At 47.3% G+C, this 11,055-nt stretch overlaps 12 non-coding genes across 12 annotated transcripts; all 12 read right to left on the bottom strand.

Moving 5' to 3' along the window:
- Window positions 1-1,742: 1,742 nt before the first annotated feature.
- Window positions 1,743-1,814, bottom strand: TRNAP-AGG (transfer RNA proline (anticodon AGG)). The gene has a single exon. It is a non-coding gene; the product is annotated as a tRNA-Pro (tRNA).
- Window positions 1,815-2,220: 406 nt separating this feature from the next.
- Window positions 2,221-2,293, bottom strand: TRNAV-UAC (transfer RNA valine (anticodon UAC)). Its single transcript has one exon. It is a non-coding gene; the product is annotated as a tRNA-Val (tRNA).
- A 384-nt stretch (window positions 2,294-2,677) lies between these two features.
- Window positions 2,678-2,749, bottom strand: TRNAP-CGG (transfer RNA proline (anticodon CGG)). Its single transcript has one exon. It is a non-coding gene; the product is annotated as a tRNA-Pro (tRNA).
- Window positions 2,750-3,681: 932 nt separating this feature from the next.
- Window positions 3,682-3,793, bottom strand: TRNAL-CAA (transfer RNA leucine (anticodon CAA)). The gene is made up of 2 exons: window positions 3,756-3,793; window positions 3,682-3,727 (listed from the first exon to the last, which is right to left on the bottom strand). It is a non-coding gene; the product is annotated as a tRNA-Leu (tRNA).
- Window positions 3,794-4,086: 293 nt separating this feature from the next.
- TRNAV-AAC (transfer RNA valine (anticodon AAC)) lies at window positions 4,087-4,159 on the bottom strand. The gene has a single exon. It is a non-coding gene; the product is annotated as a tRNA-Val (tRNA).
- An 863-nt stretch (window positions 4,160-5,022) lies between these two features.
- On the bottom strand, window positions 5,023-5,095 carry TRNAV-UAC (transfer RNA valine (anticodon UAC)). The gene has a single exon. It is a non-coding gene; the product is annotated as a tRNA-Val (tRNA).
- Window positions 5,096-6,475: 1,380 nt separating this feature from the next.
- Window positions 6,476-6,587, bottom strand: TRNAL-CAA (transfer RNA leucine (anticodon CAA)). Its single transcript has 2 exons — window positions 6,550-6,587; window positions 6,476-6,521 (listed from the first exon to the last, which is right to left on the bottom strand). It is a non-coding gene; the product is annotated as a tRNA-Leu (tRNA).
- A 293-nt stretch (window positions 6,588-6,880) lies between these two features.
- TRNAV-AAC (transfer RNA valine (anticodon AAC)) lies at window positions 6,881-6,953 on the bottom strand. Its single transcript has one exon. It is a non-coding gene; the product is annotated as a tRNA-Val (tRNA).
- An 863-nt stretch (window positions 6,954-7,816) lies between these two features.
- Window positions 7,817-7,889, bottom strand: TRNAV-UAC (transfer RNA valine (anticodon UAC)). The gene has a single exon. It is a non-coding gene; the product is annotated as a tRNA-Val (tRNA).
- Window positions 7,890-9,269: 1,380 nt separating this feature from the next.
- On the bottom strand, window positions 9,270-9,381 carry TRNAL-CAA (transfer RNA leucine (anticodon CAA)). The gene is made up of 2 exons: window positions 9,344-9,381; window positions 9,270-9,315 (listed from the first exon to the last, which is right to left on the bottom strand). It is a non-coding gene; the product is annotated as a tRNA-Leu (tRNA).
- Window positions 9,382-9,674: 293 nt separating this feature from the next.
- TRNAV-AAC (transfer RNA valine (anticodon AAC)) lies at window positions 9,675-9,747 on the bottom strand. Its single transcript has one exon. It is a non-coding gene; the product is annotated as a tRNA-Val (tRNA).
- Window positions 9,748-10,610: 863 nt separating this feature from the next.
- TRNAV-UAC (transfer RNA valine (anticodon UAC)) lies at window positions 10,611-10,683 on the bottom strand. The gene has a single exon. It is a non-coding gene; the product is annotated as a tRNA-Val (tRNA).
- Window positions 10,684-11,055: the final 372 nt, after the last annotated feature.

The following is an 11,055-nucleotide window of genomic DNA, read 5'->3' as shown; positions in this document are numbered from 1 at the left end:
ACCACATCCACCAGAACATCCACCATCACATCCACCATCAGATCCACCATCACATCCACCATCACCTCCACATCCACCATGACATCCACCGCCACATCCACCATCACATCCACCACATCCACATCCACCACCACCACATCCACCACCACCGCATCCACCACCACCACATCCACAACATCCACCACCACCACCACATCCACCACCACATCCACCACCACACCCACCACCACCACATCCACCACCCCATCCACCACCACCACTGCATCCACCACCACCAATATCCCATCCACCACCACCACTGCATCCACCACCACCACTGCATCCTCCACCACCACAGCATCCACCACCACCACATCCACCGCATCCACCACCACATCCACCATCACCACCACATCCACCACCACATCCACCATCACCTCCACATCCACCATGACATCCTCCGCCACATCCACCACCACATCCACCACCACTTTCACCACATCCACCACCACCACATCCACCACCACATCCAACACATCCACCCCCACTTCCACCCCCACTTCCACCACCACCACATCCACCACTGCATCCACCACCACCACATCCACCACCACCACCGCATCCACCAACACCACATCCTCCACACCCACCACCACCACATCCACCACCACATCCGCCACCACATCCAACACATCCAACACCACTTACACCACCACTGCATCCACCACCACCACATCCACCACCGCATCCACCACCACCGCATCCACCACCACCACATCCACCACCGCATCCACCACCACCGCATCCACCACCACCACCGCACCCACCACCACCGCATCCACCAACACCACATCCACCAACACCACATCCACCACCACATCCACCACCACCACCATATCCCCCAGATCCACCACCACCACATCTATATGTGTGTGTGTGTGTGTGTGTGTGGGTGGGTGTGTGTGTGTGTGGGTGTGTGTGTGTGTGTGTGTGTGTGTGTGTGGCTCTGTGTGTGTGTAGGTGCAAATGCAATGTTCTTGGATTTTCGTCACAATAAAATACACTGAACATAATCTTCACAAAAGTTATTTACAAACGTTTAAGGTATTGCCATTATAAATTATAATAACTTTTATTTAAGTATTACTTAATTACAAAATTAAAAGCCATTGTTATTTGTAATATCAATACATCTAAGTCACGTAAATACAACACACATTGCATTACAAATGCTATAGGTGTCACATTTGCGAAAGTTAAAACTATTGACATTGTAACTGACAAAGCTATTAATTTTGCTATTTTCAAAACCAACACATAAATAAAAAAAGTGTCATTTACTATACCAATCGCTCAAAGTTTCCTAATGCGAGACCTATTGCATTTCCTATGCTTGTTATTTTTTATTTTCTCTTCTGTCGTTAACACAGGTGACATCTATCTCTGGATAATCTCCATAGTGGTAAGCAGAGGCAACTCTGGGTGGTACAGTGCTCGTTAGATTCTTTTTAAACAGATGACGTATTCAAAACTCACTTGTGCAGGCATCGACAGGCAAATATCTGATGCCTAAATGCCAGTGAGTACAGCTTGGGAAAGCATCACCTGGGACACACTGAGACTAAGCAGGTAGGCAGATAAAGCATGGTGATCCATTTTTCTTCTGAGGTTAGAAATATGTTGTGCAACAATGCACCCAGTATAACGAGAAATAGTCAGGCATAGTGCATTTTTAGTAGGATTTGTATGTTTACCTCTAAAAAGGGCTCGTCCGGGATTTGAACCCGGGACCTCTCGCGCCCTAAGCGAGAATCATACCCCTAGACCAACGAGCCACGCAAGAGTCCCCTCTGACACGGCTCCAGGGGTTAGTGGCAGCTAGCCAGTACATGCTGCTCTGTTCTGCAATATGATTGCTGTCTTTTCCATGACCGTCATCAAACAAGAAATTAAAAAGCCTCTGTCCTTCAGACAGTTTGTTTGCTTTAAGTGTCTGCTCGTGGTGAGGACAAGAGAAGCATTTCTGCTCTCATGCCTTGCTTTCATGAAGTAGGCCCACCCTACAGAGCAAAGTGCGAGCAAACGAATGGCGCAAGCTATCGTCACTTCTCTTTTCGAGCTGTCACTGAGATCTCTGGAGCACACTAAGTCAGGCTGGTGAGGCATAGACAGCCTCTATTATCTCAGCTTTCCTATAAAGTGAGCCAGTAAATGCAAACACTGTGAAAAACAGCAAGCTGCTGTTTCTGCCCGGTCTCAAACCAGGGACCTTCCGCATGTAAGGCGAACATGATAACCACTACACTACAGAAACAGACACTACCCCAGGAATCTTGTTGGCATGTATTGGGTTGGAATGCACAGACTAAGGGCCAACGTCCTTGAAGCTCAAAGTTGGGCTCTCCTTACCCGGTCTCTCTTTCTTTGGAAGACAGGAATGAGGACCACTTTTTTTCCAAGAGGCGATTTTGAAACCATATCCTGAAATTACACTAGAAAAACACTTTGCATGTAATATTCCTACACTGCTGGTCCAGCCCAGAAAAGCAGTTGCAACGAAGTCCTGCACTCCTTTATCATGTCAAAAGTGGAAAATAGCGTGCAGGGTAAGGAACCTTCTCGACATACACAGCGTCTTATAGCATTGAAAAGAAGAAAGGCTCCTATATGACAAGCAGCCTGAAAACTTCCACAGGATGGGCGCGTCCGGGATTTGAACCCAGGACCTCTCGCACCCGAAGCGAGAATCATACCCCTAGACCAACGAGCCTGAGTGGCCAGGAGACATTTTGAACAATTACTGAAGCGTCTTTCTGAAAACAGCAGGGCTATTTGGCTCGTCTCCCTATAAGTGAGCCACACAAAGTCATGTTTTCTCTCAAGTTGTTGTTTTTTCACTCCAGCAAGGAAGGGGGCAGCCAATCTCCTATCGGCCAGTGAGCAGTAAAAAGGCACAGATGAGAACAGCAAGCACTTTCTGGCACTTGCACTCCTCTGCAAGTCCTGGACCCTTGCTCCATAGACTTCCACACCAGAAGCAATGAAGGGCCCACCATTTCTTGCGCCTGAGAAAGAGGTGTTTGATATTTGGATTCAAACGCGCTCGCTCAGCGCTCGATCAGGCTCGATCAGGCGAGATTTATATGAGTGGCTCACAGGCCTGAAACATTCACCTGGGAGACCCAGAGTGGCTGACTTCCCAGTATGGCCATTGTTGGGCGAGTCTCCTCCTTTCCTCCTGCCTCAATCTAGAATTGGCTGCAAATCACAAGAGGGAGTGCAATGTCCGTGTGTAGTGCCTACTCCCAGCTACCTCTCTGTCTTCCTTATGTAAATTAGAATTTGCAAGGGGGGACCATTGGCAATCTGCTCCTCCCACATAACCAGGAAGCCCTGTTGAACATGTCTGCCTGTGTTGTTGCAGGGACAGTGCCTTCTCTGCCAAAAAGGTGGCAGGAGAGCCTCACAACAAATGATGGGATCAACTGCTTATTTCGAAACCCAGCATGGCAGTTACTGTGATGGAGTGCAAATGTAATGGAAGGTGTGCCTGAGGTGTCCCTTTCAGAAATACATGGAATTGTGATTGAGGGCCCAGCCTGGTGGATTTCTCTTTATTTATTACAGGTTCCTGTAAATATTGTGGTGTGTCTGGGGAATGCACTGCAAAAATTAGGAAGACTTAAGGGTGTAAAAGGGACCTGTCAGAAGTGGGATTTGAACCCACGCCTCCATGAGGAGACCAGAAGGCTCAGCATCACTGAAGATCAAGCTCTCTTGAGTCTGGCGCCTTAGACCACTCGGCCATCCTGACGGCTCAGGGTGTGCTTAGTTCTGACTTTTCTGTCTGCACCTGCCAACGTTTCCACTTACAACGTTCACAGCAATGTCACAGGTGTAAAGGCCCCAACAATACAACATAGCTTAAACAAAATAAAAATAGGCCCCAGAACATCCCCCAGATGATCGATGGAGATAACTTTGTTTCGTCTGCAAAGGTAAAAAAAAATTCTCGCGGCTCACTGTGTTCAAAGACCACCTCTTCTTAAACTTGCATTGAGATAATAAGGTTTTAGAGTGTGCACAAAAAAAGCATCCAATGCACAGTGTTTCTGCCCGGTCTCGAACCGGGGACCTTTCGCGTGTTAGGCGAACGTGATGACCACTACACTACAGAAACTACCTTAGTGGTTTCTACTGTTAAAGGAAAGTTTCTCTCAAGTCTTCACCCTACTTCTATTCTGCTGTATCAGCAGTGGCTCAGAATGTGCAGAACAAGTGTGAAAACCTCAGAGATATCATCCAACATGCTTGCAATTAGACGTATTCAAAACTCACTTGTGCAGGCATCGACAGGCAAATATCTGATGCCTAAATGCCAGCGAGTACAGCTTGGGAAAGCATCACCTGGGACACACTGAGACTAAGCAGGTAGGCAGATAAAGCATGGTGATCCATTTTTCTTCTGAGGTTAGAAATATGTTGTGCAACAATGCACCCAGTATAACGAGAAATAGTCAGGCATAGTGCATTTTTAGTAGGGTTTGTATGTTTACCTCTAAAAAGGGCTCGTCTGGGATTTGAACCCGGGACCTCTCGCACCCTAAGCGAGAATCATACTCCTGGACCAACGAGCCACACAAGAGTCATCTCTGACACGGCTCCAGGGGTTAGTGGCAGCTAGCCAGTACATGCTGCTCTGTTCTGCAATATGATTGCTGTCTTTTCCATGACCGTCATCAAACAAGAAATTAAAAAGCCTCTGTCCTTCAGACAGTTTGTTTGCTTTAAGTGTCTGCTCGTGGTGAGGACAAGAGAAGCATTTCTTCTCTCATGCCTTGCTTTCATGAAGTAGGCCCACCCTACAGAGCAAAGTGCGAGCAAGCGAATGGCGCAAGCTATCGTCACTTCTCTGTTCGAGCTGTCACTGAGATCTCTGGAGCACACTACGTCAGGCTGGTGAGGAATAGACAGCCTCTATTATCTCAGCTTTCCTATAAAGTGAGCCAGTAAATGCAAACACTGTGAAAAACAGCAAGCTGCAGTTTCTGCCCGGTCTCGAACCATGGACCTTTCGCGTGTAAGGCGAACGTGATAACCACTACACTACAGAAACAGACACTACCTCAGGAATCTTGTTGGCATGTATTGGGTTGGAATGCACAGACTAGGGGCCAACGTCCTTGAAGCTCAAAGTTGGGCTCTCCTTACCCGGTCTCTCTTTCTTTGGAATGAGGACCACTTTTTTCCCATGAGGCGATTTTGAAACCATATCCTGAAATGACACTAGAAAAACACTTTGCATGTAATGTTCCTACACTGCTGGTCCAGCCCAGAAAAGCAGTTGCAACGAAGTCCTGCACTCCTTTATCATGTGAAAAGTGGAAAATAGCGTGCAGGGTAAGGAACCTTCTCGACATACACAGCGTCTTATAGCATTGAAAAGAAGAAAGGCTCCTATATGACAAGCAGCCTGAAAACTTCCACAGGATGGGCGCGTCCGGGATTTGAACCCAGGACCTCTCGCACCTAAAGCGAGAATCATACCCCTAGACCAACGAGCCTGAGTGGCCAGGAGACATTTTGAACAATTACTGAAGCGTCTTTCTGAAAACAGCAGGGCTATTTGGCTCGTCTCCCTATAAGTGAGCCACACAAAGTCATGTTTTCTCTCAAGTTGTTGTTTTTTCACTCCAGCAAGGAAGGGGGCAGCCAATCTCCTATCAGCCAGTGAGCAGTAAAAAGGCACAGATGAGAACAGCAAGCACTTTCTGGCACTTGCACTCCTCTGCAAGTCCTGGACCCTTGCTCCATAGACTTCCACACCAGAAGCAATGAAGGGCCCACCATTTCTTGCGCCTGAGAAAGAGGTGTTTGATATTTGGATTCAAACGCGCTCGCTCAGCGCTCGATCAGGCTCGATCAGGCGAGATTTATATGAGTGGCTCACAGGCCTGAAACATTCACCTGGGAGACCCAGAGTGGCTGACTTCCCAGTATGGCCATTGTTGGGCGAGTCTCCTCCTTTCCTCCTGCCTCAATCTAGAATTGGCTGCAAATCACAAGAGGGAGTGCAATGTCCGTGTGTAGTGCCTACTCCCAGCTACCTCTCTGTCTTCCTTATGTAAATTAGAATTTGCAAGGGGGGACCATTGGCAATCTGCTCCTCCCACATAACCAGGAAGCCCTGTTGAACATGTCTGCCTGTGTTGTTGCAGGGACAGTGCCTTCTCTGCCAAAAAGGTGGCAGGAGAGCCTCACAACAAATGATGGGATCAACTGCTTATTTCGAAACCCAGCATGGCAGTTACTGTGATGGAGTGCAAATGTAATGGAAGGTGTGCCTGAGGTGTCCCTTTCAGAAATACATGGAATTGTGATTGAGGGCCCAGCCTGGTGGATTTCTCTTTATTTATTAGAGGTTCCTGTAAATATTGTGGTGTGTCTGGGGAATGCACTGCAAAAATTAGGAAGACTTAAGGGTGTAAAAGGGACCTGTCAGAAGTGGGATTTGAACCCACGCCTCCATGAGGAGACCAGAAGGCTCAGCATCACTGAAGATCAAGCTCTCTTGAGTCTGGCGCCTTAGACCACTCGGCCATCCTGACGGCTCAGGGTGTGCTTAGTTCTGACTTTTCTGTCTGCACCTGCCAACGTTTCCACTTACAACAGTCACAGCAATGTCACAGGTGTAAAGGCCCCAACAATACAACATAGCTTAAACAAAATAAAAATAGGCCCCAGAACATCCCCCAGATGATCGATGGAGATAACTTTGTTTCGTCTGCAAAGGTAAAAAAAAATTCTCGCGGCTCACTGTGTTCAAAGACCACCTCTTCTTAAACTTGCATTGAGATAATAAGGTTTTAGAGTGTGCACAAAAAAAGCATCCAATGCACAGTGTTTCTGCCCGGTCTCGAACCGGGGACCTTTCGCGTGTTAGGCGAACGTGATGACCACTACACTACAGAAACTACCTTGGTGGTTTCTACTGTTAGAGGAAAGTTTCTCTCAAGTCTTCACCCTACTTCTATTCTGCTGTATCAGCAGCGGCTCAGAATGTGCAGAACAAGTGTGAAAACCTCAGAGATATCACCCAACATGCTTGCAATTAGACGTATTCAAAACTCACTTGTGCAGGCATCGACAGGCAAATATCTGATGCCTAAATGCCAGCGAGTACAGCTTGGGAAAGCATCACCTGGGACACACTGAGACTAAGCAGGTAGGCAGATAAAGCATGGTGATCCATTTTTCTTCTGAGGTTAGAAATATGTTGTGCAACAATGCACCCAGTATAACGAGAAATAGTCAGGCATAGTGCATTTTTAGTAGGGTTTGTATGTTTACCTCTAAAAAGGGCTCGTCTAGGATTTGAACCCGGGACCTCTCGCACCCTAAGCGAGAATCATACTCCTGGACCAACGAGCCACACAAGAGTCATCTCTGACACGGCTCCAGGGGTTAGTGGCAGCTAGCCAGTACATGCTGCTCTGTTCTGCAATATGATTGCTGTCTTTTCCATGACCGTCATCAAACAAGAAATTAAAAAGCCTCTGTCCTTCAGACAGTTTGTTTGCTTTAAGTGTCTGCTCGTGGTGAGGACAAGAGAAGCATTTCTTCTCTCATGCCTTGCTTTCATGAAGTAGGCCCACCCTACAGAGCAAAGTGCGAGCAAGCGAATGGCGCAAGCTATCGTCACTTCTCTTTTCGAGCTGTCACTGAGATCTCTGGAGCACACTACGTCAGGCTGGTGAGGAATAGACAGCCTCTATTATCTCAGCTTTCCTATAAAGTGAGCCAGTAAATGCAAACACTGTGAAAAATAGCAAGCTGCTGTTTCTGCCCGGTCTCGAACCAGGGACCTTTCGCGTGTAAGGCGAACGTGATAACCACTACACTACAGAAACAGACACTACCTCAGGAATCTTGTTGGCATGTATTGGGTTGGAATGCACAGACTAAGGGCCAACGTCCTTGAAGCTCAAAGTTGGGCTCTCCTTACCCGGTCTCTCTTTCTTTGGAATGAGGACCACTTTTTTCCCATGAGGCGATTTTGAAACCATATCCTGAAATGACACTAGAAAAACACTTTGCATGTAATGTTCCTACACTGCTGGTCCAGCCCAGAAAAGCAGTTGCAACGAAGTCCTGCACTCCTTTATCATGTCAAAAGTGGAAAATAGCGTGCAGGGTAAGGAACCTTCTCGACATACACAGCGTCTTATAGCATTGAAAAGAAGAAAGGCTCCTATATGACAAGCAGCCTGAAAAATTCCACAGGATGGGCTCGTCCGGGATTTGAACCCGGGACCTCTCACACCTAAAGCGAGAATCATACCCCTAGACCAACGAGCCTGAGTGGCCAGGAGACATTTTGAACAATTACTGTAGCGTCTTTCTGAAAACAGCAGGGCTATTTGGCTCGTCTCCCTATAAGTGAGCCACACAAAGTCATGTTTTCTCTCAAGTTGTTGTTTTTTCACTCCAGCAAGGAAGGGGGTAGCCAATCTCCTATCAGCCAGTGAGCAGTAAAAAGGCACAGATGAGCACAGCAAGCACTTTCTGGCACTTGCACTCCTCTGCAAGTCCTGGACCCTTGCTCCATAGACTTCCACACCAGAAGCAATGAAGGGCCCACCATTTCTTGCGCCTGAGAAAGAGGTGTTTGATATTTGGATTCAAACGCGCTCGCTCAGCGCTCGCTCAGGCTCGATCAGGCGAGATTTATATGAGTGGCTCACAGGCCTGAAACATTCACCTGGGAGACCCAGAGTGGCTGACTTCCCAGTATGGCCATTGTTGGGCGAGTCTCCTCCTTTCCTCCTGCCTCAATCTAGAATTGGCTGCAAATCACAAGAGGGAGTGCAATGTCCGTGTGTAGTGCCTACTCCCAGATACCTCTCTGTCTTCCTTATGTAAATTAGAATTTGCAAGGGGGGACCATTGGCAATCTGCTCCTCCCACATAACCAGGAAGCCCCGTTGAACATGTCTGCCTGTGTTGTTGCAGGGACAGTGCCTTCTCTGCCAAAAAGGTGGCAGGAGAGCCTCACAACAAATGATGGGATCAACTGCTTATTTCGAAACCCAGCATGGCAGTTACTGTGATGGAGTGCAAATGTAATGGAAGGTGTGCCTGAGGTGTCCCTTTCAGAAATACATGGAATTGTGATTGAGGGCCCAGCCTGGTGGATTTCTCTTTATTTATTACAGATTCCTGTAAATATTGTGGTGTGTCTGGGGAATGCACTGCAAAAATTAGGAAGACTTAAGGGTGTAAAAGGGAACTGTCAGAAGTGGGATTTGAACCCACGCCTCCATGAGGAGACCAGAAGGCTCAGCATCACTGAAGATCAAGCTCTCTTGAGTCTGGCGCCTTAGACCACTCGGCCATCCTGACGGCTCAGGGTGTGCTTAGTTCTGACTTTTCTGTCTGCACCTGCCAACGTTTCCACTTACAACGTTCACAGCAATGTCACAGGTGTAAAGGCCCCAACAATACAACATAGCTTAAACAAAATAAAAATAGGCCCCAGAACATCCCCCAGATGATCGATGGAGATAACTTTGTTTCGTCTGCAAAGGTAAAAAAAAATTCTCGCGGCTCACTGTGTTCAAAGACCACCTCTTCTTAAACTTGCATTGAGATAATAAGGTTTTAGAGTGTGCACAAAAAAAGAATCCAATGCACAGTGTTTCTGCCCGGTCTCGAACCGGGGACCTTTCGCGTGTTAGGCGAACGTGATGACCACTACACTACAGAAACTACCTTGGTGGTTTCTACTGTTAGAGGAAAGTTTCTCTCAAGTCTTCACCCTACTTCTATTCTGCTGTATCAGCAGCGGCTCAGAATGTGCAGAACAAGTGTGAAAACCTCAGAGATATCATCCAACATGCTTGCAATTAGACGTATTCAAAACTCACTTGTGCAGGCATCGACAGGCAAATATCTGATGCCTAAATGCCAGCGAGTACAGCTTGGGAAAGCATCACTTGGGACACACTGAGACTAAGCAGGTAGGCAGATAAAGCATGGTGATCCATTTTTCTTCTGAGGTTAGAAATATGTTGTGCAACAATGCACCCAGTATAACGAGAAATAGTCAGGCATAGTGCATTTTTAGTAGGGTTTGTATGTTTACCTCTAAAAAGGGCTCGTCTGGGATTTGAACCCGGGACCTCTCGCACCCTAAGCGAGAATCATACTCCTGGACCAACGAGCCACACAAGAGTCATCTCTGACACGGCTCCAGGGGTTAGTGGCAGCTAGCCAGTACATGCTGCTCTGTTCTGCAATATGATTGCTGTCTTTTCCATGACCGTCATCAAACAAGAAATTAAAAAGCCTCTGTCCTTCAGACAGTTTGTTTGCTTTAAGTGTCTGCTCGTGGTGAGGACAAGAGAAGCATTTCTTCTCTCATGCCTTGCTTTCATGAAGTAGGCCCACCCTACAGAGCAAAGTGCGAGCAAGCGAATGGCGCAAGCTATCGTCACTTCTCTTTTCGAGCTGTCACTGAGATCTCTGGAGCACACTACGTCAGGCTGGTGAGGAATAGACAGCCTCTATTATCTCAGCTTTCCTATAAAGTGAGCCAGTAAATGCAAACACTGTGAAAAACAGCAAGCTGCTGTTTCTGCCCGGTCTCGAACCAGGGACCTTTCGCGTGTAAGGCGAACGTGATAACCACTACACTACAGAAACAGACACTACCTCAGGAATCTTGTTGGCATGTATTGGGTTGGAATGCACAGACTAAGGGCCAACGTCCTTGAAGCTCAAAGTTGGGCTCTCCTTACCCGGTCTCTCTTTCTTTGGAATGAGGACCACTTTTTTCCCATGAGGCGATTTTGAAACCATATCCTGAAATGACACTAGAAAAACACTTTGCATGTAATGTTCCTACACTACTGGTCCAGCCCAGAAAAGCAGTTGCAACGAAGTCCTGCACTCCTTTATCATGTCAAAAGTGGAAAATAGCGTGCAGGGTAAGGAACCTTCTCGACATACACAGCGTCTTATAGCATTGAAAAGAAGAAAGGCTCCTATATGACAAGCAGCCTGAAAAATTCCACA

This window comes from Lissotriton vulgaris, chromosome 10, assembly GCF_964263255.1.
Source record: "Lissotriton vulgaris chromosome 10, aLisVul1.2, whole genome shotgun sequence".
Lineage (NCBI taxonomy): Eukaryota > Metazoa > Chordata > Amphibia > Caudata > Salamandridae > Lissotriton > Lissotriton vulgaris.
This window is presented reverse-complemented; position numbering and strand designations above follow the sequence as displayed.